The sequence below is a fragment of the Grampus griseus genome (genome assembly GCF_964374135.1).
Source record: "Grampus griseus genome assembly, chromosome: 16".
Taxonomy (NCBI): Eukaryota; Metazoa; Chordata; class Mammalia; order Artiodactyla; family Delphinidae; genus Grampus; species Grampus griseus.
The window spans coordinates 39,427,803-39,451,965 of NC_139010.1; the positions used below are offsets into that span (position 1 = coordinate 39,427,803).

Genomic DNA, 24,163 nt, shown 5'->3' on the forward strand with positions numbered 1-24,163 from the left:
TGGCAAAATTCCACTGGGCTGGAAGAGACTGTAGGTGAAAGGATTGTAAATGAGGCACAAAATCCTTGTTGCGAGATCTGATGAAAAGGCTTCTTCCTAAATATATATTTATTTAAGACAACAGCAAGGATTTTATTGTTACAGAACTTCAACGACATATTCTTTCCCTCCCACTCAATTCCCTTTGTCTTCTTCTCCGGGGGATAAATATTGAATATCTTCAATATCTGGATGTGGATGGAGAGAGGGCAATTTAGCATAGGTGTATCTACACTTGGGAGGTAGGGGCAGAACTTGAGAAAAAAAGCTAATAATGAAAGAATTCTTCAGCTCTTCCTCTTTTTCAGAGTCAGCCCTCAATAGGTTCACAAGGTACCACAATCAGTTAACAAGGAACAATGCCATGAGAAGGAAGAAGGAGGCCCAGAGCCACGTCTGGGTTACAAAAACGATTTTGAATTTGCAGAACATCAGAGGTGATTACATTCAATCACAAGTAGTGAAATGCCTTCTGAAATCACACACATGCACATATACATACATAAACATGCAGGATGTCCCTTCTAGATGTAGATAATAGGAAGCTGACAGTGGAAGGCTGATGCTAAATCAGAAGCTCTTCCCGTGGAAAGAAAGAGAGGTGGTTAATAACATTACAGAACTAGGCATGAAAATTGGGAGCTGTTCTGCAATACCCCTCACTTCACAACTGCTCTGATTGTCTTTTGTTACCTCCAGGTGTTTAATATTATCTGGTGGGGAGTAGGAGGTACTTGTCAATACTTCCACCTTCATGTCCAATCACACAACCTCCACCCCTCCATGCCCCTACCCTGCTCTCCCAGGAAATTTACACTCATGCTTTTTCCTTCTCTTCTTTTTTTTTTAATAAATTTATTTATTTATTTTTGGCTGCGTTGGGTCTTCTTTGCTGCACGCGGGCTCTCTCTAGTTGCGGCAAGCTGGCGCTACTCTTCGTTGCGGTGCGTGGGCTTCTCATTGCTGTGGCTTCTCTTGTTGCAGAGCACGGGCTTCAATAGTTGTGGCACATGGGCTCAGTAGTTGTGGCTCACAGGCTCTAGAGCGCAGGCTCAGTAGTTGTGGCATAAGGGCTTTGTTGCTCTGTGGCATGTGGGATCTTCCTGGACCAGGGATCAAACCTGTGTCCCCTGCATTGGCAGGTGGATTCCTAACCACTGCGCCACCAGGAAAGCCCCTTTTCCTTCTATTCTACCCTTCCCTCTCAACAGTCTTCCTATCAGATATAAAATATGCTTGTCTTCCTCCACTGCCTGACTCATCAGTATCCACCATCTCAATTTTCAATGTCCCATTCATTCCTGAGCCCACTCTAAACTACTTCTGAATCTAAGTGCTCCAGGATTTTAAGCCTCCTCTTTTTTTGATATTATTGATCACTCCTTCTTGAATCACTCTCACCTGGTTTTCCATCTACCTCCTGGCAGCCCCTTGTCAGGCTCATCTTTTGTTGTATCCATTTAATGCTGAAGTTCCTTAAACCTGGCTCTTGGCCCTCTTTTCTTCTTGCTCAGCACCCTCCTTCCCTCAGGCCTAGGCTAACTCATCCACACCCAAGGGTGCAAGTAATCACTATCTGTCAATGATTCTTCTCTTATCCACCTGAGCCCAGCTCTATATACCCGACTGTCAACTTGGCCTCTCTTTTGTGCAGATCAGAAGCCTTCAAGCTATCTGCTCTCGCAATCTTTCCACTCAATCCCGTCCTCTTCCAAGATTCCCATCTCAGTGAACCAGCACCCACATCCACTTTTGGCCACATGCAAGAAACATGACTTTTCCTTGATGACTCCCTTTCCTTCACTGCCCACTTAATCCATCACCAAGTCCTATGCACTGGATCTCCTAAAGGGCGCTCAGAACCTTCCTCTTACTGTTTCCATGACCATCACCCTAGACCAAGCCTACACCATCTGCCATCTAGACTACTCCTATGTCAACCTGGCCTCCTTCTAACAAGGAATCTTTTCAAGTTGCCATTCTGACCATGCTACCCGCTTTGCTGAAGCATGTCAGGTGCTTCCCATTGCACTTAGGATAAAGACAAGATTTTCAACATGAGTAGTATGGCTGCACTAGGTTTGGTCCTTTTCCAATATTCCAAACTTCATCTCATAGCTCCTTCCTCCTTGCTTTTCAAGCAGCACTGGTCTTTTCCTCAATTTCTCCAACTAACCATGCTCCCTGTCATCATATAACCCTTGCACACTAAGTTGCCTCTGTCTGAAATATTTTTTGCCTAGTTGAATTTATTCTCAGTTCAAGAGGCAGTTCCTCAAGGAAGACTTTCTAGGCATTATTAATTCTATCAATTGGTTCCATAATACTATGTATCCACATCAATTTGTATTATAATGCAGGGATCATTTTGCATTGGTTTACTGTTATTATTTCTATATTACAGTGATTAAGTCTGTAAGCTCCATCCTATTGCCAGTGTTAGCTCAGTACCTGGCACAGAGTGGGCATGTAATAAATATTTATTTGAGAAATAAAGGAAGCAAATAAAGAAGTCTGAGAGAGAGGGAGGAATTAGGGAGAGAATGAAGAAATGAACACTCACATTTATGTTTCATTTCAGAATCACTAGAAACAGGTCAGCCCAACATGACATGGAAGTAGTCTACCTGAATTAATTCATTTATTCAACAAATATGTATTATTCATGATTAAAGTAATATACTTTTTTCTGATTATGAACATAATTTGGAAACCATGGAAAAATACTCAAAATATAAAAGAGAACAATTCACAGTCCAGTGATGAACTACTGTTAAAATAATTTGCCATGGTTCTTTCCAGGTTTTTTCAATGTATATATAGTATTTATATAAGTAGGATCATTCTGTATATAGACTTGCTTCTTTCTCTTAGCGATGCATGATGAACATTTTCCTGTGTGGTTCAGAATCCCTTGAACACATGGCATTTAAATTGCTAAAATGTATTCTATTGCAAGCATGTATGTGATTTAGACATCTTTCCACTCGTCAGATATTTAAGGCCAATTTGTCACTTCTGTAACTAACATATACATGCTTTGCAGGGCCCAGAGACAAATAGGGTAGTGCATGGACTTTTGTAGGAAGTGGATTTGGAGAAAACAGGAGGCAGCTTTTTCCAAGTGGCTAATATTTGCTTAAGGATTGCTGGGCCCGAAGCAGGTGTTCTCAGAATGTAACGTATTGTTAGTCATGGTAGAGAGGTTTTCGTCTCTCAGGTGTGAGCCCGGGCCGAAAGTGCCTGATGCCGGGGCGGGTCTGCCTCAATCGCACCTGACCGTCAAACCCTGGGGCGAGGAGCCCGTGAGGCTTTGGCTGGGACTAGGGTACTGCCCCCGTACAGATGCGGGGGCTCAGGCCACACGCCGCCACGTGCCAGGAGCAAGTCTCCACCCCCTCCATCTTCCCGCCACGCCCCTCACAATCTGCTCTCAGACGCTCTCGAAGGCTCTCCCCGCAGCTCCACCTCCAGGTGACCTCCGCAAGTCCTCCCGGCCCCCTGCAGTAGCCCCGCCCCTGGGCTTCGGGCTCCGCCCCCGAAATCCGGGCCCCGGGGCTGCTCCGCCCCGTGGGGCCTCTCGCGAAGCGCGGAGGCGGGGCCCTGCGCGATGACGTGAGCGGGCGTGCGCGGTGACGGCCCGCGTCCCTGTTACTCAGCGGAGGGGCCGAGGCCGGACGACGCGGCCCGGAGCGTGGAGCCGCGAGCAGCGCTGGGTAACGGCCACAGCGACCTCCAAGACGGCGCCGGTTCCCGCCGCCGGGCTTTCCTGTCGCCATTCGTTGCGCTGCCGGGTGAGTGCGGTCAGTGCCGCAGGGCCGGGGCGGCCGGCGGCCCCGCCGTGTTTGTTATTGTGCTCCCGCCACCGCCTCTCCTCAGCCTTGACCCCCTCCCGGGAGTGGGGGCGGGAGCGCGCGGCGGGCGGGGGGCGCGCGGCCGGCGGGGGCGGCGCGGGAACAATAGCAGCTGGGGTGGCGGGGGCCGGCCAGTGGGCGTGGGGCTGCTGGACCCAGGCGCGTCCCGGCTGACCCCCGCCCCAGCTCCGCCCGTGGGTCCTCGCGCGCCCTCCTCGCGCGGAGCGCGGGTCCCGCGTTCACGTCGGGAGGGGAAAATGGAGCGGGAGGTGGGTGGCAAGTTCTGAAACACTTCGACGAAGGTCCGGACGGAGGCGCCTAGGCGGCCCGCTCCGCCCCGGCTACCTCCTCCGGCGGCGGGCAGCCGCAGAGAGCGCTCCGGTGGCCCGGTCCCGACGCCTGCCCGGCGCCCACGGGGACAGTGTTTTGTTTCTCGGTGGTTTCTTTGTGCTGATATTCTGGGCGAACGCAGGCGGCGGCGGCGAAAGAGGCTAGGGTGGCCTTCAGCTCCGGGCTGCGAGGAAGAGCCCGGGCCCGTAGCTTGGGCAGGAGGTGTCCGTCAAGCTCGGCGCGAGCTTCAGTGGTCAGCGCGCATTTCTCTTGAGGGTCATTCGGTGGTGACCTTTTGACTTTTTCACCCCACCCTCCCTTCTCTTTGTCTTGGACTTGAGTTCCCAGTCCTTCGATGGGAGCCAAATCTGTTTTAAAGTACTGTGATGAACACTTTTCATTTTAATTTCTGAAAGTTTCCCGTCATATATTTACTGTGAATTTAACACGTTGACTGCATGGTAACAGACAATGTCCAGTGGTTACTATTTTTGCCTCTGCAATTCAGTGATCTTTACAGTAGAATTCTGGTCTGTCAGTCCATTGTGTTTTGAGATAAGCATCTAGCAAGTACTTCCTTGGTAATTAGAACATCTGTTTATTTCATTCATTCATTCAGCAACTGTTCAGTGTTGTACCCAGATGAGAGTTTGAGGGTAAAGAGAAATATCCTTTAATGGAAGAAGATACTTTGACTGAAATATAATAGATGTACCTTTAAATGAGACGATTGTATAAGTGATATGTGTTAAAGAAGGTATAGTTAATACTTTGGGTCATTTTACTATTTTTTACTAGTATATCTGGAACTTCTAGCGTAATGTTATACATGTTAGGAAGTAGAGTTAGATTTGGTCTAAATGTACAACAGCTTTTATGTATTTCCTTACAGTCACTTGTAACGTTTACTTCAGAATCCCCTGCTGTGGGTTAAGCCTAGGAGGTCATATGCTGTCAGTTAACATGTTTAGTGCTGTATCTGACATAAGCAAGCAATCAAAATGTGCCTTCCTTGAGGACAGACCTGCCTTGCATCTGTGTCTCTAGCACCTAGCCTGGAATATAGTAAGTGTTCAATAAAAATCAGATTGATGAAAAGCTCTTTATAATCGATAATATCTAAACTGAAGCCTTAACAAAAAATGTTTAATGTTCTCTGTAAAGTTTTGGAAGCCTCCTGCAAACTGTCACTTCCAGATGGCTAAATGATCAGTTCATATATATTATCTGTCCCGACAGCAGGGGCTTTTGAATCACTTCAGTATTAATGTTTTTTTTCCTATCACTTCTAAACGATTGGCTATCCTAAAATTAAACCTTGTCTAAAATATTTTTTTAGTATGTGTGTGTGTCTGTGTGTGATATGTATGCACACACAGACACACACAGAGTGATATTTCAACAGGGTCTAAAATGATTGCATTTATCCTTTTGTGAATATTACTTGAAAAGTTTCTGAGTACTCCTTTTTATTTTTATTTATTTATTTTTTAAGATGTTGGGGGTAGGAGTTTATTAATTTATTTATTTTTGCTGTGTTGGGTCTTCGTTTCTGTGCGAGGGCTTTCTCTAGTTGTGGCAAGCGGGGGCCACTCACTATCACGTCCTTTCTTGTTTTTTTTTTTTTGTGTGTGTTGATCGTACTTTATTTTTTTTAACATCTTTATTGGGGTATAATTGCTTTACAATGGTGTGTTAGTTTCTGCTTTATAACAAAGTGAATCAGTTATACATATGTTCCCATATCTCTTCCCTCTTGCGTCTCCCTCCCTTCCACCCTCCCTATCCCACCCCTCTAGGTGGTCACAAAGCACCGAGCTGATCTCCCTGTGCTATGCGGCTGCTTCCCACTAGCTATCTACCTTACGTTTGGTAGTGTTTATATGTCCATGCCTCTCTCTTGCTTTGTCACAGCTCACCCTTCCCCCTCCCCATATCCTCAAGTCTGTTGAGCTATTTGTAATGAGGTGGATAGACCTAGAGTCTGTCATACAGAGTGAAGTAAATCAGAAAGAGAAAGACAAATACCGTATGCTAACACATATATATGGAATTTAAGAAAAAAAAATGTCATGAAGAACCTAGGGGTAAGACAGGAATAAAGACACAGACCTACTAGAGAGCGGCCTCTCTTGTTGTGGAGCACAGGCTCCAGACGCGCAGGCTCAGTAGTTGTGGCTCACGGGCTTAGTTGCTCCTCGGCATGTGGGATCCTCCCAGACCAGGGCACGAACCCGTGTCCCCTGCATTAGCAGGCAGATTCTCAACCACTGTGCCACCAGGGAAGCCCTGAATACTCCTTTTTAAGTGGATAAGTTAGAACAGAGGAAACACATTGCCTAAAAGTTTTATTAGAAATGTTTAATTTTAAATTCTTCCTTGTACTAATACTATTGGTGAGGCATATGGGCCTAAAACTCAAAATAATATTAATTTATCTATATTACATCTCTTTCCCACTTAATACGTTTTAGCATTTGCTTTGGATATGAAAGAATTTGAGATGAGCTTATTATTCTCTGATTTAGAGTACAAATAAAGAAATAAAATGGTACTTTGTTAAGATAAGGGATGAAAGTCTTGAGATACTAAACTTTACTGCTTTACCTATGTCAGATTCCAGTAAGGGTTACTGATACAAATCCTCACTGTCAGGCTATACATGTGTCAAACCATAGTGTTTTTTTTTGCTTTGTTTTATAAATTCTGTTGGTTTTAAAAAATAACAGCTTTTTCAGTAAACCCCATACTTATTAGCAGTCACTCCCCATCTCACTCTACATTAGCTTTAAAGGAAGAGATAGCACTGATTCTGTTAGTAAGTATATTCCAGTAATGAATTTGAAAAGGGCTCCCTTTAAGTGTCCTGGCAGAGTAGGAAACTATATCCTTCGTATTCCTTTATATCCTGGGAGAAAGGCCAGTTGGAAAGAAATTAGTTTAAGAATGAATTCTACCAAAATTAATGAAGTTATAATCTTAACTGTTTGCTCAATACCTAATATTATGGAAATAACCTTGTGATGATACTCAATGCTCAGTGAAACAACTTGAAGTAATTTATTACATGACTAGTCACAAACTTCCTAGTGGTAATTAAGAGCTTGTTTAATAGATGCCCGATTCTTCATGTCTTTGTCAATGAGTTGAGTTTTGACATATTTGAGTCATCTAGATAATTGAGATGCTTTGTCGCATGTGTATAAAATAATGTCTGATACTTAGATGCCAGCTGTCTAGAGGTCTCTGGTCAAGTCAGTGGTATGGATAGTAGTCTTTTCTGATTCATGTAGTTCAAGGAAGTCATTATAGCTACATAACTTTAGATATATGTCATTTGCCTATATCTGTGAGCTGTGAAGCTTATTGTTTTAGTCATGAGTTCTTTACATGAACATTTACAGCTCTGTCTTCTTGCTCTAATGCAGATTAACTTGAGTTTTGATTTCAGAAATGAGTTCTGAGTCAATAAACTTTACTACGTAAAAGGTGACAGGAGTATTAAAATAAGCTATCCTATCAATCAGGGAAGTAGGTGGAAATAGACCTGTCCAGGAATCAGACCTAGGTTCACTTCTCAGTTCTGTCATCTGGACTTTGTCATCAGCAAGCTCTAGAGTTGTGGACAAGTGGCTAGAAGTGTAAACTGAGGCTGTTGGAACTCTTTTTTTTTTTTTAATAGAAGGGTTGTTCCTCAGATAGGTGGTTCTTCAGAAAATATATGGGGACAAAAAGAGTCCTTCTTGGGTGATACCAGAATGCCATGTCAAGAATAGCAATGAGGGCTTCCCTGGTGGCGCAGTGGTTGAGAGTCCGCCTGCCGATGCAAGGGACATGGGTTCGTGCCCCAGTCCGGGAAGATCCCACATGCCGCGGAGCGGCTGGGCCCGTGAGCCATGGCCGCTGAGCCTGCGCATCCGGAGCCTGTGCTCCGCAACGGGAGAGGCCACAACAGTGAGAGGCCCGCGTACCGCAAAAAAAAAAAAAAAAAAAAAAAAAAAAAAAGAATAGCAATGAAAATTAGACCTTTGTGATTACAAAAGGAAACAGAAACAGAGAAGATTATTGAATCAAATATTTTCTGTAATATCTATTCTTAAAAATCAAATAAAAAGCTTTTACTCATTCCACAGCACCATGCTTACTAATGAGACTTCGTGCTTTCAGAGACTTAGTGGAAAATGTGAAAGTGAAGAGTTTATTAGCCTTAAGCTTATGGTCAGGGATAAACTTAAGGCATATCTAAACAGTGAATTTATGTTCTTTTAAAAGATTATGAGAGGGCTTTTCACAAATGAACACAAGCCTACCCCAAGTCTCTGGGCAGGCTAAATTTTATTGAAACTCAATTTTTAAAATTATATGTGGGTGTGAATGTGTATAAGGCCTTTTAGAGAACTTATTAACTGCCATTCTTTTTCAGGGTGTTGGGTTGTATGACAATACAGCAAATATAGTGTAAATATATGCCTACGTCTCCTCTTACCCTTTGTAAATGCATCAGGTTTGGTTAAAATCTGCCAATTCTTTAGAAAGTTAAGGTGCCCAAACTTAATAGTGGCTGCTAGCATGGATGTTACAGAGTCAGCCCTGAGTTACAATCCATGCTCCAAATTTAATTAACTGTATGGCGTAGGCTAGTTCAGGTTTTGTAACATCTTTCAGCCTGTTTTATTATCTGTCAAATGAAAATAATAATAGTACATAGTCTCATAGGGCTATGAGGATTAAATTAGGTACTGCAGCCACAGTACCTGGAACACTAGATTTAAGTATTAAGGAAATTTTAGCTATTATTATCACTAATTATTTTTAACTTGGAACAAATGCAAAATGCCAAGTAAATTTAAAACCAATTTGATGTACAGTATACATTCAAATTCTCCAGAATATACCAGTTTTTTTTCCCCTCTGCATCTCTGGGGGTTTATTTAAAATTTGATTGTGTCATCTAATCTGAATTGACTGAAATGATTTAACATTTGGATCAGTAATCCTCTCTGCTTTAAAATTTGGAAATGTTCCCAAAGGAATATTAAAGGGAAAATTTGCCACATTCTCTAACACAAAGTTTTGCCACGTTTACCTCTCCCACTGCAGAGAATTGCTTAAGCTTTCGTAGGTTTATTTTGACAGATCTCTAAAGGAATGGGAATCCAGGAGCTGTGAACACTGTTCATCTTTTAATTTTTTTTTTTTTTTTTTTTTTGCGGTACGCGGGCCTCTCACTGTTGTGGCCTCTCCCGTTGCGGAGCACAGGCTCCGGATGCGCAGGCTCAGCGGCCATAGCTCACGGGCCCAGCCGGTCCACGGCATGTGGGATCTTCCCGGACCGGGGCACGAACCCATGTCCCCTGCATCGGCAGGCGGACTCTCAACCACTGCGCCACCAGGGAAGCCCCATCTTTTAAATTTAATCTTACTGAAATCTTTGACTCTGTGTGAAAATTGCAGATTTGTGGAGATTGGGTAATCACAACAGTTCATTAACCATTTTTTAGAGGTTATTAAGTAGCATCTGGAAATATTATCTTTCTTTTCTATGTTTTTCTCAGTTTTCTGTGTAGTATTTCTGTGGTTATATTGGTACATCAAATTTCTTGCTCCTTCTTGCAGGCAGCAACTATGAGATGATGCTGGGTTTGCACAGGCAGCATTTATTGAGAAGCCACTCTATACCAAACCAGGTATTAAGTGATGTAGGGGCCACAGGAAGTCGAAGTCAGTCTCTATGTTCAATGAGTATAACTTGACGGGAGACAAGAACAAACATAAGTGCCATTTATGTCCTAATACAAGAAAGTATTGTTAGGCATTTCATTGGGAATTTCTTAGGCATCAGGCCTGAGAGCTGGATGTTGGGGCATTTGGGGACTTTTGAACCATACATCTCTAGCCCTGCCTTTTAAAATATACTGACTAGATAAACCACAAAAAGCGAGATGTCTTCTCTCTTGATTTCTGGTTAAAGTTGAGAGTGTGGTACAGATTAGTCAAAATCTAAATCAGAAGAAAAGGCAAACCTTATAGTCACCTCATCCATTTTGGAACACAACAGGACATCAAAATAAGTAAATGAAAAGTATGAAGATAGGGAGTAGAAAAGATGCTAGTCAAATGTTAACTGGAGTCCTCCAACTCAACTGTATTGAAGCTCTGAAGACTGAAGGTTACATTTATGGTAGGAGTACTTTCTTTTTTTTTTTTTTTTTTTTTTTTTTGCGGTGCGCGGGCCTCTCAGTGTTGTGGCCTCTCCCGTTGCGGAGCACAGGCTCCGGACGCACAGGCTCAGCGGCCATGGCGCACGGGCCCAGCCGCTCCGCGGCATGTGGGATCTTCCCGGACTGGGGCACGAACCCGTGTCCCCTGCAACGGCAGGCGAACTCTCAACCACTGCGCCAGCAGGGAAGCCCAGATTTATGGTAGGAGTACTTTCTTAAGCCTTTCTCTGATATTGAGAAGTGTGGGCTTCACTGCTTCCTGTTGCTGGGAGACCTGAGCCCCATCATATTTCTGGGGACACTAGAAAAGAAAAACAGTCAAGCACACCTGCCTTGCTTGGCATGAGGCATCAAAAACATCAGGAGATTGCTATTTCCTAAAAGCTATTAATGAGAGTGGAAACCCACCATTCCCTGCCTTGCTCCTGAGAGGGTGATTTCCTCTCAAATGCCATTTGGGTCAACCAAAAGTGAGACAAAGGAAAACCACCACTGTATAGACCCTGTGACTTCAGGGTCACTTTTCAGTCAAAACAAAAACCAAAGCATCTGGCTTTGTCTGTTACTGTTGAGAATTTAGAAGTCTTAGTGATTTTAGTTTATTTACATTTTATTTATCTTTTGACTAAGTAGTATAATCACTTTGATTCAGAATTCCAAAGATTTAAGTAGATATACAGTAAAAAGTTTCCTTTCCACCATGTGCAGCCCAGCCACCCCATTCCCTTGCGTGGAAACAGTGTTAGGTTTCCTGTGAATCCTTCCAAAGATCGTTTATGTGTGTGCAGATAAATATACAGGTATATAATTCCTTTCCAAAACCTTTGGTCCAGATGTATTTCAGAATTAAGGTTTGGGGTTTTTTTGGGGGGGGGCGGTGAGGGAGGACTGTGAAAAGGTAATACAGTGTGTCTGCTATATTATCCAAAATCCCTAGTGGGAGGTAGTGTAGCATCCCATAATCAAACACATTAATATTTCTGAATTGAAAGCATAAATAGTACAGTAAGGATAAATAAAAATTATAAATAGTCTTATGGAATTTTTGGTCAGGCTTGACACCAAATAGGTTTGTACTAAACTTATAAGAAGCTTGTATTTCTCAGAGGTTTATGGATTTCGGAATTGCCAGTGAGGGATTATGTATCTTACATATATACGTCCTCTGCCTCCCCCATTTTTTATGTAAGATGCATACCATGCACATACCCTTCACCTTTTGTTTTTAACTTAACTGTCTAGCTTATAGGTGATTTTCTTATTAGTCCTATCAGTACATAAACATCATGCTTATCCTTTTTTTTTTTTAACACCTTCATGGTATACCATTTTTCTTAGCTTGGGCTGCTATAACAAAATACCATAGACTGGGTGGTTTAAAGAACTGACATTTATTTCTCACAGTTCTAGAGGCTGGGAAGTTCAAGATCAAGGTGCCAAGAGATTTGGTTCCTGGTGAGGACTCTTCCTGGCTTTCAGATGTCACCTTCTCACTGTGTCCTCACATGAAGAAGGAGTGCTCTACTCTCTCTTCCTCGTTTTACAACACTAATCCCATTATGGGGGCCCCATCCTCATGACCTGATTGATTGACCTTGTAAACCTGATTACCTAGGTTATTACCTAGGGGTTAGGGCTTCAACGTAAGAATTTGGGGAAGATTCAAAAATTCAGTCAGTAACACCATCATACAGGCCATACAGGTCATCGTACATCATACAGGTTACAGGTGTAACATATATTTAGGTAGTCCTTTTTTGAGGTACATTTAGGTTGTTTTCAGTCTTTTGCTATCAAAAGCCATGGTGCCGTGGATTACCTTGTGCATACATAATTTCACACTTGTATAGACATGTGTGGGATACACCTCCAGAAGTGGAATTGCTAGGTCAGAGTGTATGTGCATTTATAATTTTGATAGATATTACCGAAGGGCCATCTGTAGAGGTTGTTTCACTTCTACACATTCCACCAGCCCTGTGTGAGGATGCCTGCTTCTTTCCTCATTGCCAGTATGAGTGAGGTTAAACATCTTTCGTCTTTTAAGGACTATTGGTATTTTTATTGTGAACTATCTATATCCTTGCCTATTTTTTAATTGCTTTGTTACTCATTCTCTTAGATTTGTAGGATTCTTTTTTTTTTTAATTTTATTTATTTATTTTTGGCTGTGTTGGATCTTTGTTGCTGCATGTGGGCTTTCTCTAGTTGAGGCGAGCGGGGGCTACTCTTCGTTGCGGTGCGCGGGCTTCTCAATGCAGTGGCTTCCCTTGTTGCGGAGCACGGGCTCTAGGCATGTGGCCTTCAGTAGTTGTGGCTTGCGGGCTCTAGAGTGCAGGCTCAGTAGTTGTGGCACACAGGCTTAGTTGCTCCGCTGCATGTGGGATCTTCCCAGACCAGGGCTCGAACCTGTGTCCCCTACATTGGCAGGCGGATTCTTAACCACTGTGCCACCAGGGAAGCCCTGTAGGATTTATTTTTATAGGGAAATAGCTCTGTGCTATTTTTTGGAAATATTTTTTCCAATTTACCATTTGCCTTTTAAATTTGCTTATGATGGTTTTGTCATGCTGTTGTTTTTGTTTTTTTTCCTTAGTAGTTAAGCTTACCAGTCTTTACTGACTTCTAAATTATATGCCATGGTTAGCAAGTCTTTCCCTAATTCCAGATTATATGAAAATTTGCAAATGTTATTTCTCTAATACGTCTATGAAGTGGAACAGAGATGTGGTTTGGTAGGTAAGAAAAATATGCGGTCCAGTTAGTAAAAAGGAGAATATGCAGGAAAGGAGATGGAGAGCACAAATAGAGAGGTTGGCCTTTGTAAGAGAGAGGTCTTCCATCAGATAGGAGGGAATGCAAAAAAGCTGTGTGTTCTTCCAAGGGAATTTGGTGGCTGGAAGATGAAGGCTTATCCTCTTGGCTTTCATCTTCTCTCATGGTTTCTGTTTTCTCACTGAGATTGGTATGGCCAGAGGAGGATGGGAGTCTTTGAATTAGTTTGCTAAGAAGTATTGATTATTCATTTAATGGTTAGAAGTCTTGAATTTAAAGTGATATCAGTGAGCCTGGTTTTGAGATTACCCTCCCCCCCAGCATTATTTATGTGGTTAGATACAAGCACAGGTAAGGCAGATGGTTCAATTCCTCTGGAGTGAGGTTTTGCCAGGTGTCACAGTTCTCTCAAGAAACGAAATCAGTAGGAGATATAATTGTATGTATGTGTATATGAAGAAATTTCAAGGCATTTGCTTACACATTTATGGGGGCTGACAAGTCAGAAATCTGTAGGGTAGGCTGGCAAGAATCCCTTGGACAGGAGCTGATGCTGCAGTCTTGAAGCAAAATTTTGTCTTCCTTAGGAAAACCTCAGTTGTGCTCTTAAGACCTTTCAGCTAGTGGATGAGGTGCACCAACATTATTGAGGATAATCAACTTAAAGTCAACTGTGGACCTTAACCACATCTACAGTACCTTCACAGCAACACTTAGATTAGTGTTTGATTGAATAACAGGACTGTAGCCCAGCCAAGTTGACACATAAAACTAGGTCAGTATGAAAGAGTGGAATTCTGCCGTTTGCAGCAGCGTGGATGGACCTAGAGAATATTGTGCTAGTGAAATAAGTCAGAAAGAGGAAGTCAAATACTGTATGATATCACTTATATGTGGAATCTAAAAAGGAAAACAAATGAATGTCTATAGCAAAACAGAAACAGACTTACAGATATAGAAAACAAATTAGTGGTTACCAGTAGGGGGAAGGAAGGGAGGAAGGGTATGATAGGGGTATGGAATTTAAGAGATTAAAAACTACTATGTGTAAAATAGGTAAGCAACAAGGATATATTGTATAGCACAGGGAATTATATCCATTGTCTTGTAATAACCTTTAATGGAGTATGATCTGTAAAAATTCTGAGTCACTGTGCTGTACACCTGAAACTAATATTATATTGTAAATTAACTGTACTTCAATATAACATTTTTTTAATTAAGAACTTTTTTTTAAATGAAAAGGAAGAGGGAAATGAGGGCTTTTAGAGGGAGTGCTTATAGAGGAGTGGTGATGAATCATGAAATCTAACATGGACAAGAAAGGAGGTGAAGTCAGGATGCATAGTAAGGAAGTGGTAGCATCAATGTATTGGAAATTTCAATTAGAATTGTTGCGGGTAGTGGTCAGATGAAGCAAGAGAACTAGAAGGATTGAATGTGGTGGTCAGAGTGGGATGCTTGAAATAGAGATTTGACAGTTATAATAGTTTCTGGCAATGATAATGTCCAGGGTAGCCTTGGGATGGGCTGCTGAGGTGGAATAGAGGGAAAAGAGGAGACCAAAGAATTAAAGGGGCTGAAGTATTAAAGGGGTCAGTCAGTCTGCATGAATGGTAAAGTCAGCAAATGGTGAGAGGAGTAAGGGTACATACTATGAACCAGTTGCTGATGTCCTAAATCAATGGGAGAATTGGAGGGAAGGTAGATGATGAGAAGGAATAGTAAAGGTAGTATAAATTGGCTGCTTGCTGGTCACAAATTAGGAATTTCAGAAGGTCCAGTAAAGGATTTGGGGGGTGGGGGATGAGGAATTGGGTAAAATGGAGGATATACACAGCAGTGTGACAATGACAGTTCGGGGAATAATAGATGACCAGGAAGAGTAGGACTTTTTCTGGGATGTGAGATGTGATGGTATGAATCCTGCTACTAGGTAGGAGAAGGTGGCCATCAGTTCAACTGTTAGATGACTCTGTGGCGGTGTTTTTTAAATTGCCAGTATTGACCCATTTGTGGGTCATAGAAGGAATCTAAGAGATCACAACTAGTGTTGTATTTTTAAATGAAATGCAGTAGAAAATGTCAGTGTGTATCACAAGTAATAAGGGACTAAGATAAGAATTTTTAAACATCTTTATTGAGATTTCATTCACATGTCATTACAGTTCACCTATACTTCAAGTATGCAGTTCACAGTCTTTCTCATATATTCATGAAGTAATGCAATCACCACAATCTAATTTTAGAACATTTTTGTCGCTCCTGAAAGAAACTCCATGCTTATTCGCAGTCATTTTCCATTCCTGCGTGTGCACATGTACACACCCACACTCCCTGCCCCAGTCCCAAGTAACTACTTATCTTCTGCTTTCTGTCTCTATAATAAATTTGCCTATTCTGGACATTATGTAGCATGTAGTCTTTTGTGACTGCTTATTTCACTTAGCATAATGTTTTCAGGGTTCATTCATCTTGTAGCATGTATCAGTACTTCATTACTTTCTATAGTCTAATAGTATTACTTTGTACAGATACATCACATTTTATTTATCCTCTCCTCAGTTGATGGGCATTTGGCTGTAATAAGTAATACTATCATGGGGACTTCCCTGGTGGTCCAGTGGTGAAGAATCTGCCTTCCAATGCAGGGGGACACAGGTTCGATCCCTGGTCGGAGAACTAAGATCCCACATGCTGTGGAGCAACTAAGCCCACGTGCCTCAACTAGAGAGACCACATGCTTCAAACTACAGAGACCACACACCCTGGAGCCCACGTGTCACAACTAGAGAGAAGCCCGCGCACTGCAACAAAAGATCCCACATGCCGCAATGAAGATCCCATGTGCCGCAACTAAGACCAGACGTGGCCAAGAGTAAAATAAATAAATAAATAAATTTAAAAAATAGTACTTAAATAAGCAATATTACCGTGAACATTCATGCACAAGTTTCTGTGTGATGTATGTTTTCAGTCCTCTTGGTTATATCACTAGAATGGGAGTTGCTGGTCATACGGGTAATTCCATGTTTAACACTTGGAGGAACTGCCAAACTGTTTTTCAGGGTGGCTGCACCATTTTACATTCCCACCAGTAAGGTATGAAGGTTCCAGTTTCTCTACATCCTGTTAATGCTTGTTATTGTCTGTCTTTTGATACGGCCATCCTTAATGGATATGAAATGATATCTCATTTGGTTTTGATTCCCATTTCTCTGATGGGTAATGATGTAGATCATGTTTTCATGTACTTTGTATATCCTGGGAGAAGTGTTCATTCAGACCTTTGTTCATTTTAAAAATTGGGTTATTTATCTTTTTATTAAGTTGTAAGTGTTCTTTATGTAGTCTAGATACAAGTTCCTTATCAGACAGGTGAGTCACAAATATCTTCTGTTTTGGTGGTTGTCTTTTCAGTTTCTTGATGTTATCATTTACAGCATAAAATATTTTAATTTTATTGAAATCCAATTTATACATTTTTTCTTTGTTGCTTGTGCTTTTGGTGTTGTATCTTAGAAACCACTGCCTAACTCAAGGTAATAAAGATCACTCCTGTGTCTTCTTCAAAGAGTTTTATAGTTTTAGCTCTTATGTCTGTGATTCATTTTGAGTTAATTTGTATGTGATGTGAGGAAAGAATCAGACTTCATTCTTTGGCATATGGATGTGTAGTTGTCCCAGCACTATTTGTTGAAAATACGGTTGACCCTTGAACAACATGGGTTTGAACTGCACTGGTCCACTTACGTGTAGATTTTTTCGATAAATATGTAACCCTACAAGATACAGGGTTGGATGAATCCAAGGATGCGGATGTGGATAAAAAGAGCTGACTGTAAAGTTATACCTAGATTTTCAACTGCATGGTGGGGGTTCAAGGGTCAACTATACTGTGCTTTCTTATTAATGTCTTATCATTCTTGTTTAAAAAAATTTTTTTTCTGGACTCTCAGTTTTATTCCATTAATCTGTATGTCTATCCTTACGTCAGTCACCCTGTCTTGCTTATTTACTATAGCTAAGAATTGTTTTATGAAATTTGTGTTTCAGTTGAGTGTACTTACATATAGATATATACAGAGGTGTATATGTAACGGGTTGTGATGTAAAATGCTTGAAACTCTCTGATTTGAGCTTGTGGCTCCCTGCAGCAGTTCACTCTCTGGTGGCAGTTTAGTGGGATGTGCCCCCTCTTGGAGAATGTACCAATAGGGCAGGTTAGAGGGCCTGTCTGTGGGCACATGAATTCCTTTTAGATTGGAAGACTGATTTTTTTTTTACTTTAGTAGGCATTGTGTTCTTTTTTGATGTATGTGGACCAAAGGAGGGTTTAGAACAACTGTGGGAATTCCTAAAGAATTAATCAGATGAATTTAAGGATTAGGAAATGAAGTATGATTTGAAATTTTGAAGTTAGCAAGCAGGGTTTTGTACAGGGCCAGTCTTTCATGGCCCACAGTGAAAAAAAATTATTTTAATATATTAGGCATGTCTGTATTGGATAACTTTATTATCTTGATCCTGTGTGTTTTCCTGCAGGCTATTGTAAGTTTTTTTTTTTTTTTTTGCGGTACGCGGGCCTCTCACTGCTGTGGCCTCTCCCATTGCGGAGCACAGGCTCCGGACGTGCAGGCTCAGCGGCCATGGCTTACAGGCCCAGCCGCTCCACGGAATGTGGGATCTTCCCGGACCGGGGTACGAACCCGCGTCCCCTGCATCAGCAGGCGGACTCTCAACCACTGTGCCACCAGGGAAGCCCTATTGTAAGTTTTTATCATGTTGTCTTAGTCTCCTCCTTTTTATTAAGACATTATATGTAAAAAATTATAGAGGTAATTTAAGGATCATCTTAATCCAGAGACAAAAATGTTTCAAAGCTTGGCGCTCCAGAGTCTGCCAAGGCTGGTCTATTTTATTTTTTCTTTAATCCTAGGATATTACCCTTCGGGGTCCCAACATAAAACCAGGGGTGTTATCAGCCCCGTATTTCCCTACCCCCATACTTTGTTGGTTCCTTACCTCTAATGTTTAACACCCGCTCTGTGCCAGCCTTGTAGATCTGTGAAAAGTTCAGCTCGGCTTGTCAGCCACCTTTATGGGATGGACAGATGCCCCTTGAGAAAATGGCCACCACGTGTCTGGCTCACCTCTGAAGATTTTCTTGCTGTCCCCGATCTTAGCCTCCATACTTTTTTTTTTACTGCCTTTTTAGCACTGTGATGCCTTCAAAGAGGTATTTATGTTTGTTTTTCTAATTTTGCCTGGGGGAAGGGGATGTCCAGTTTTTCTCTTTGCTCTCAGTAGGAGAGCTGGTCTAAATTACCTAGTTCACCATTAAAAGGGAAAGCAATTTGTTAGCATAATGAAGCCTTATCTCATAAAATTCCCTATTTGAAATTCTATTGTATGTGGTTTTAGTTTTTTCTCAGGGTGAGAGTTTGGGTACCAGTATTCTTACATATACAATATATATTCATTATATATATATTATAGCAGTTATTAGAGAAATGAAATAGGATTAAGAGTAGAAAAGGGGGGAAACAATTGGCAGAGAAAATAATATTGCAAAGTTTGGGAGAAAGATAAGGCAACATTTTCATGTCTGTCAGGAATGAGAAAGGGCAGTCACACATAAAAAGAACTGACATACTTATTGGCATGATATTGTCATAGTTATAAGGCTGTAGAATCCTAGATAGTGTGGAGGAGGCAACGAGAAGTATTTACTCAGTTATGTTGAGTAAAATTTTAAAATTTGTTCCGCAGAGAAATCCCAGGATAGCCTTCTAAGTCATTAAATGTGGAGGGGTTGACTTTGGGGCTGGACTTAATGGTTGTGCCTTATAGCATTATATACTAGCACAGCCACTAGTATAGTAAGGCATTGCAGAGAGAACTTAATTCTATGAAACCCATTATTAATATGATATATGAAATGTTGCTGATTTTGATTTAGTGTGCTATCTTCATATGTATTTATGTACGTAAATTAGCTAACGGTCTTCATGAGTTCATTTATGTTCTTTTTTCTCCAACTCATTTGTATATTTCTGAAATTTCAGAATTACAGAAGTTTTCTGTCACTCTTCAACCACTGTAATTGAAAAGCAAAGTATCTCTTTTGTAGTCCCTTTTTTCTTCTGAAAAAATACGAGATACTGGAGGTGTTCAGTCTTAGATGTTTTTATCGGTAGAGTTTTGGTTGATATTTTAAACTTTAGAATAGGAATTGTTTCTTAAACTGATTCTATCTCTTTCATGCCCCTACTTTGCTAATGTTCATGCAGTGTATGTGTCATAGGAGACTGGTTTAAAATCCACGTTTGTTACACCTGCCATAGAATCTGCTCTTACTATCTTCTGGTGGTTTACAACTGATCACTTAATCACCTTTTTTTTTTTTTTATGACTGTATTCTTCCACACCTCCCAGCTTTTATTAAGGATGTTCAAACATAAAGAGAAATTGAAAGAATAGGACAGTGAACACCTGTATATTGCCACTTGCATACAGTTAACACTTCGTTATATTTATTTCTCTCTTAATAGAGACTTTTTTTTTTTTGCTGTATTTGACCCCTAAAGCATCTCCTAAAATTAACACATTCTCTTACAAATGTCATATTTGGCGGGGGGGAACCCTTAATATTTAGTCTGTATTCAAGTTTTTCTAGTTGTCCATTTGTAGTGGGTTTTCTCGAGCCAGAATTCAATCAAAGTTCATGTATTACATTTGATTGTTGTTGCTTTAGTCACTTTTAACTTACTACAGTTGTCCCCACCTCCACTTTTCTCCCCCATGATATTGGCATCTGGAAGAGATCAGACCAATCGTTTTATAGAATGTTCTTGCGTTCTGGATTTGTCTGATTGTTTCCTTGTAGTTTTTTTTTTTTTTTTTTTTTTCTTTGCGGTACGCGGGCCTCTCACTGTTGTGGCCTCTCCCGTTGCGGAGCACAGGCTCTGGACACGCAGGCCCAGCGGCCATGGCTTATGGGCCTAGCCGCTCTGCGGCATGTGGGATCTTCCCACACCGGGGCACGAACCCGTGTCCCCTGCATCGGCAGGCGGACTCTCAACCACTGCGCCACCAGGGAAGCCCTCCTTATGGTATTTAACTTCTATCCCTAACCGTTGTGTTTCCTAAAAACAGAAGGTTAGGTCTAAAGGCTGCATTATATTTAGATTTTTTGGCTTAGTTGCTTCTGTGTACATTGTATTGATTCATAACGCAAGGCATATCATGTTAGGTTGTCTACCTGAAATGTGATCATTTGGTTAAGATGGTATTCACTAAATCTGTCTGTTATAAACATGATGCCTTTGCAATTAGCAGTTGACTGGTGAGGTGATACTTTGGTTCCCTCCAAATATTCAGTTTCCCAGCAGACTTTTACCTGATGTTTTTAGCATATATTGATAAGCCTTATCTAAACCAGTTATTTAATTTGGGGTTGCAAAGTGGTGCTTTTGTAACCTTATCATCCTTCTGGATCTATTAGCTAGCTGTCTTCCGTTAAAAAAAACCTTTTCCATATGAACTGAGATCGAACTACAGTTCTAACTGAAAAGATGAGGGATATGCTTATTTTCCTTTGGTGTATCAACTCTTTAACTCTGAGAATTCTTTCAACTCTGAAACTCTGAACTCGATTTCAACTCTGAAAATTGGTGACTGGTTATCTCCAAAGGTGTCAATTTTATTTCTCTTTCTCTCTCTTGGTATCACAGAGATTTTTGGGTTTTTTTGGCGGGGGTGTGTGTAGTCATTTAGTCACTATTCCTTTTTTTAGTAGACTTTATTTTTTAGGAACTTTAGATTTACAGAAAAAATGAGAGCATATTATAGGGAGTTCCCATATATGCTGCACCCAGTTTCTCCTGTTATTAACATCCTACATTAGGATGGTACATTGGTTATAATTAGTGAACTAATACTGATAGATTATCAGTAGCTAAAGTTGATAGTTTATTCAGCTTTCCTTGGCTTTTACCTAATGACCTTTTTCTGTTCCAAGTATCCCATCCAGGATACCACATTACATTTAGCTTTCATGTCTCCTTAGGATCTTCTTGGCTTTGAGTTTCTCAGACATTCCTTGAATTTTTTGATGATGTTGACAGTTTTGAGGAGCACTGTACAGGTATTTTGTAGGATGCCCCTTTATTGGAATTTGATGTTTTTCTTATTTTTAGACTAAGATTATGGGTTTTGGAGGGGAAGATCACAGAGGTAAATTGACATTTTCATCACATATCAAGGGGACATACCATTAACATAATTTATGACTGTTGATGTTGACCTTGATTACTTGGCTGAGGTAATGTTTGTCAGAACTCTCCCCTCACGCCTTTCCTGGTGTGTGTACTGTTTGGAAGAAGTCACTGTGTGCAGTCTTGAAGAATGAGGAGTTATACCCTCTCTCCTTGAGAGTAGAGTACGTGAATCGTTTAGAATCCTGCTGCTTGAGAGATTTGTCTCTTCTCCCATTTATTAATTTATTCAGTCATTAATATCAGTATAGATTCATAGGTGTTTATTTTAAATTTTGGATTATAATCCAGTACTACTTTATTTTGTTCAGATTGTTCTAGCTTTGGCCATTAAGAGATCTTTCAGTTGGCTCCTGTGCCCCTCTGATTTACCTCCATCACAGTGGGTGTTTTTATTTGTTTCTGAGGACATCCTTACTTTCTGGCACTACAAGATACTCCTAGCTTATCTTGTATATTTTCTGCCCCAGACCTAGAATCAACCATTTCTCCAAGGAGTCCACTTTCATTTTATTGGAGAATGGTATTAGGAACAAAGATCTGGGTGAGATGTGCTTGTTGCTTCTGGGATGTGGTTTCTTTTAGGGACTCTCAGCAGAGTAAAGAAATGAATATGTATATCTTGACACACATGTATATAAATATGTGTCTATAATGTCTATAAATGTTTCTATGTGTAACCATCTGTGTCAGTATTAAAGTTAACATGAGTTCTTGCTGTCTTCCATTCTAATCCATTACCACATTAATCATTCTGGCATTCTCCCCTTATTGGTCATAAATTTCCTCCAACGGTGAGAAACATGCCTCCCACCATACACCATCCATTTACTTAATTGTTCCGTTCCAGTATGTATATGTGTATAGCAGTATCAAAGTTAATTTATACCCAAGTGGAAACAACTGTATCAACTAGGAGGTTTTTTTTTTTTTTTTTGCTCCATTCGTTGGGAATTTCTCTGTATATAATCATCTCATCTGCGAACAAAAGCAATTTTATTTCTTCTTTTAACAATCTCTATACCCTTGAATTTCTTTTGTTGTCTTATTGCAATAGCTAGAACTTCCAGTATGATACTGAATAGTAGTGGTGAAAGGACATGTTTACCTTGTTCCTGAGTTTAGAGGGAAAGAATCCAGTTTCCTACCATTAAGTATAATGTTAACTGTAGGTCTTTTTTTTTTTTTTTTGATAGATGTTCTTTATCAAATTGAGGAATTCATAATCTCAAATTCTATTCCTAGTTTTCTGAGAGTTCTCTTTTATCAGAAATGGGTATTAGATTTTGTCAAATGCTTTTTCTTCTTCTGTTGGTATGATCATATAATTTTTCTTCTTTAGCCTCTTGATGTGGTGGGTTACATTTATAAATTTTAGAACCAGCCTTGAATTCCTGGAATAAAGCCCCCTTCATTGTGGTATAGAATTCTGTTTATACATTTTTAGATTTGATTGTAGATACTTTGTTGAGAAATTTTGCATCTGTGTTCAAAAGAGATACTGTTCTGTAGTTTTCTTGTAATATATTTGATTTTGGTATTAGAATAATGCAGCCCTCATAAAAATGAGTTGGGGAGTGTTTCGTCTACTTCTGTTTTCTGGAAGAGATTGTAGAGAATTGATATCTTTTTTTTTTTTTTTTTTTTAAATCCTTAAATGTTTGGTGGAATTCACCAGTGAAGCTATTTGGTCTTGGTGCTTTCAGTTTAAGGTTAATAACTATTGATTCAATTTTAGGCCTATTCAGATTATCTACTTCTCTTTGTGTGAATTTTGGTAGATTATGTCTTTCACAGAATTGGTCCGTTTCAGTTATCAAATTTGTGGATACAGAGTTTTCCCTAATATTCCTTTATTATCCTTTTGATGTTCTTGCAATTAGTAGTGATGATCCGTCTTTTTATTGGTAATTTGTGTCTTCTCTTTTTTTTTCTTGCTTAGTCTAGCTATACATTTATCAATTTTATTCATATTTTTGAAAAACAGCTTTGGTTTTTGTTTTTTTCTCTATTTTCCTGTTTTCAATTTTATTGATTTCTACTCTAATTCTTATTGTTCTTTTCTTCTGCTTGCTTTAGGTGTCATTATGTATTTATTTATTTTTGATGTTCAAATTGTCCCAGATTTGGTCAGTGGGAATTTTTTAAGGTGACTCCTCTGTCATTTAAAAAATTTATTTATTTTTCACTGCGTTGGGTCTTCGTTGTGGTGCGTGGGCTTCCTCTAGTTGCATTGAGTGGGGGTTACTCTTTATTGTGGTGCGTGGGCTTCTCATTGCTGTGGCTTCTCTTGTTGCAGAGCATGGGCTCTAGGTGCGCGGGCTTCAGTAGTTGTGGCACGTGGGCTTAGTAGCTGTGGCTTGTGGGCTCTAGAGCACATGCTCAGCAGTTGTGGCGCACGGGCTTAGTTGCTCCACGGCATGTGGGATCTTTCTGGACTGGGGCTCGAATCTGTGTCGCCTGCATTGGCAGGTGGATTCTTAACCACTGTGCCACCAGGGAAGCCCTACTCTGTCATTTTGATCTGACCTGGTTGGTCATGGAGCGCTTCCTGGCTTTCTGGCAGTATAAGATGTCTGCGTTTCAACTTGTACAGACCCTGACTCAACCTGGAAGACTCGATTTCTTTAGGAAATTAGTTTCAGTCTTAATTTTATATGATTGT

At 40.7% G+C, this 24,163-nt stretch overlaps 1 protein-coding gene across 5 annotated transcripts in view; it reads left to right on the forward strand.

Annotated features, from left to right (window-relative positions):
* Nucleotides 1-3,693: 3,693 nt before the first annotated feature.
* Nucleotides 3,694-24,163, forward strand: part of MAPK8 (mitogen-activated protein kinase 8) — a 107,080-nt gene continuing 86,610 nt past the window's right edge. For 4 of the 5 annotated variants that reach the window (XR_014297857.1, XM_082673083.1, XM_082673081.1 and 1 more), the window contains exon 1: nucleotides 3,694-3,833. The gene's annotated coding sequence lies outside the window, so the exon portion shown is untranslated. Of the gene's footprint in view, nucleotides 3,834-15,993; nucleotides 16,098-24,163 lie in introns of those variants that run through there. The other variant, XM_082673082.1, reaches the window with a different exon arrangement.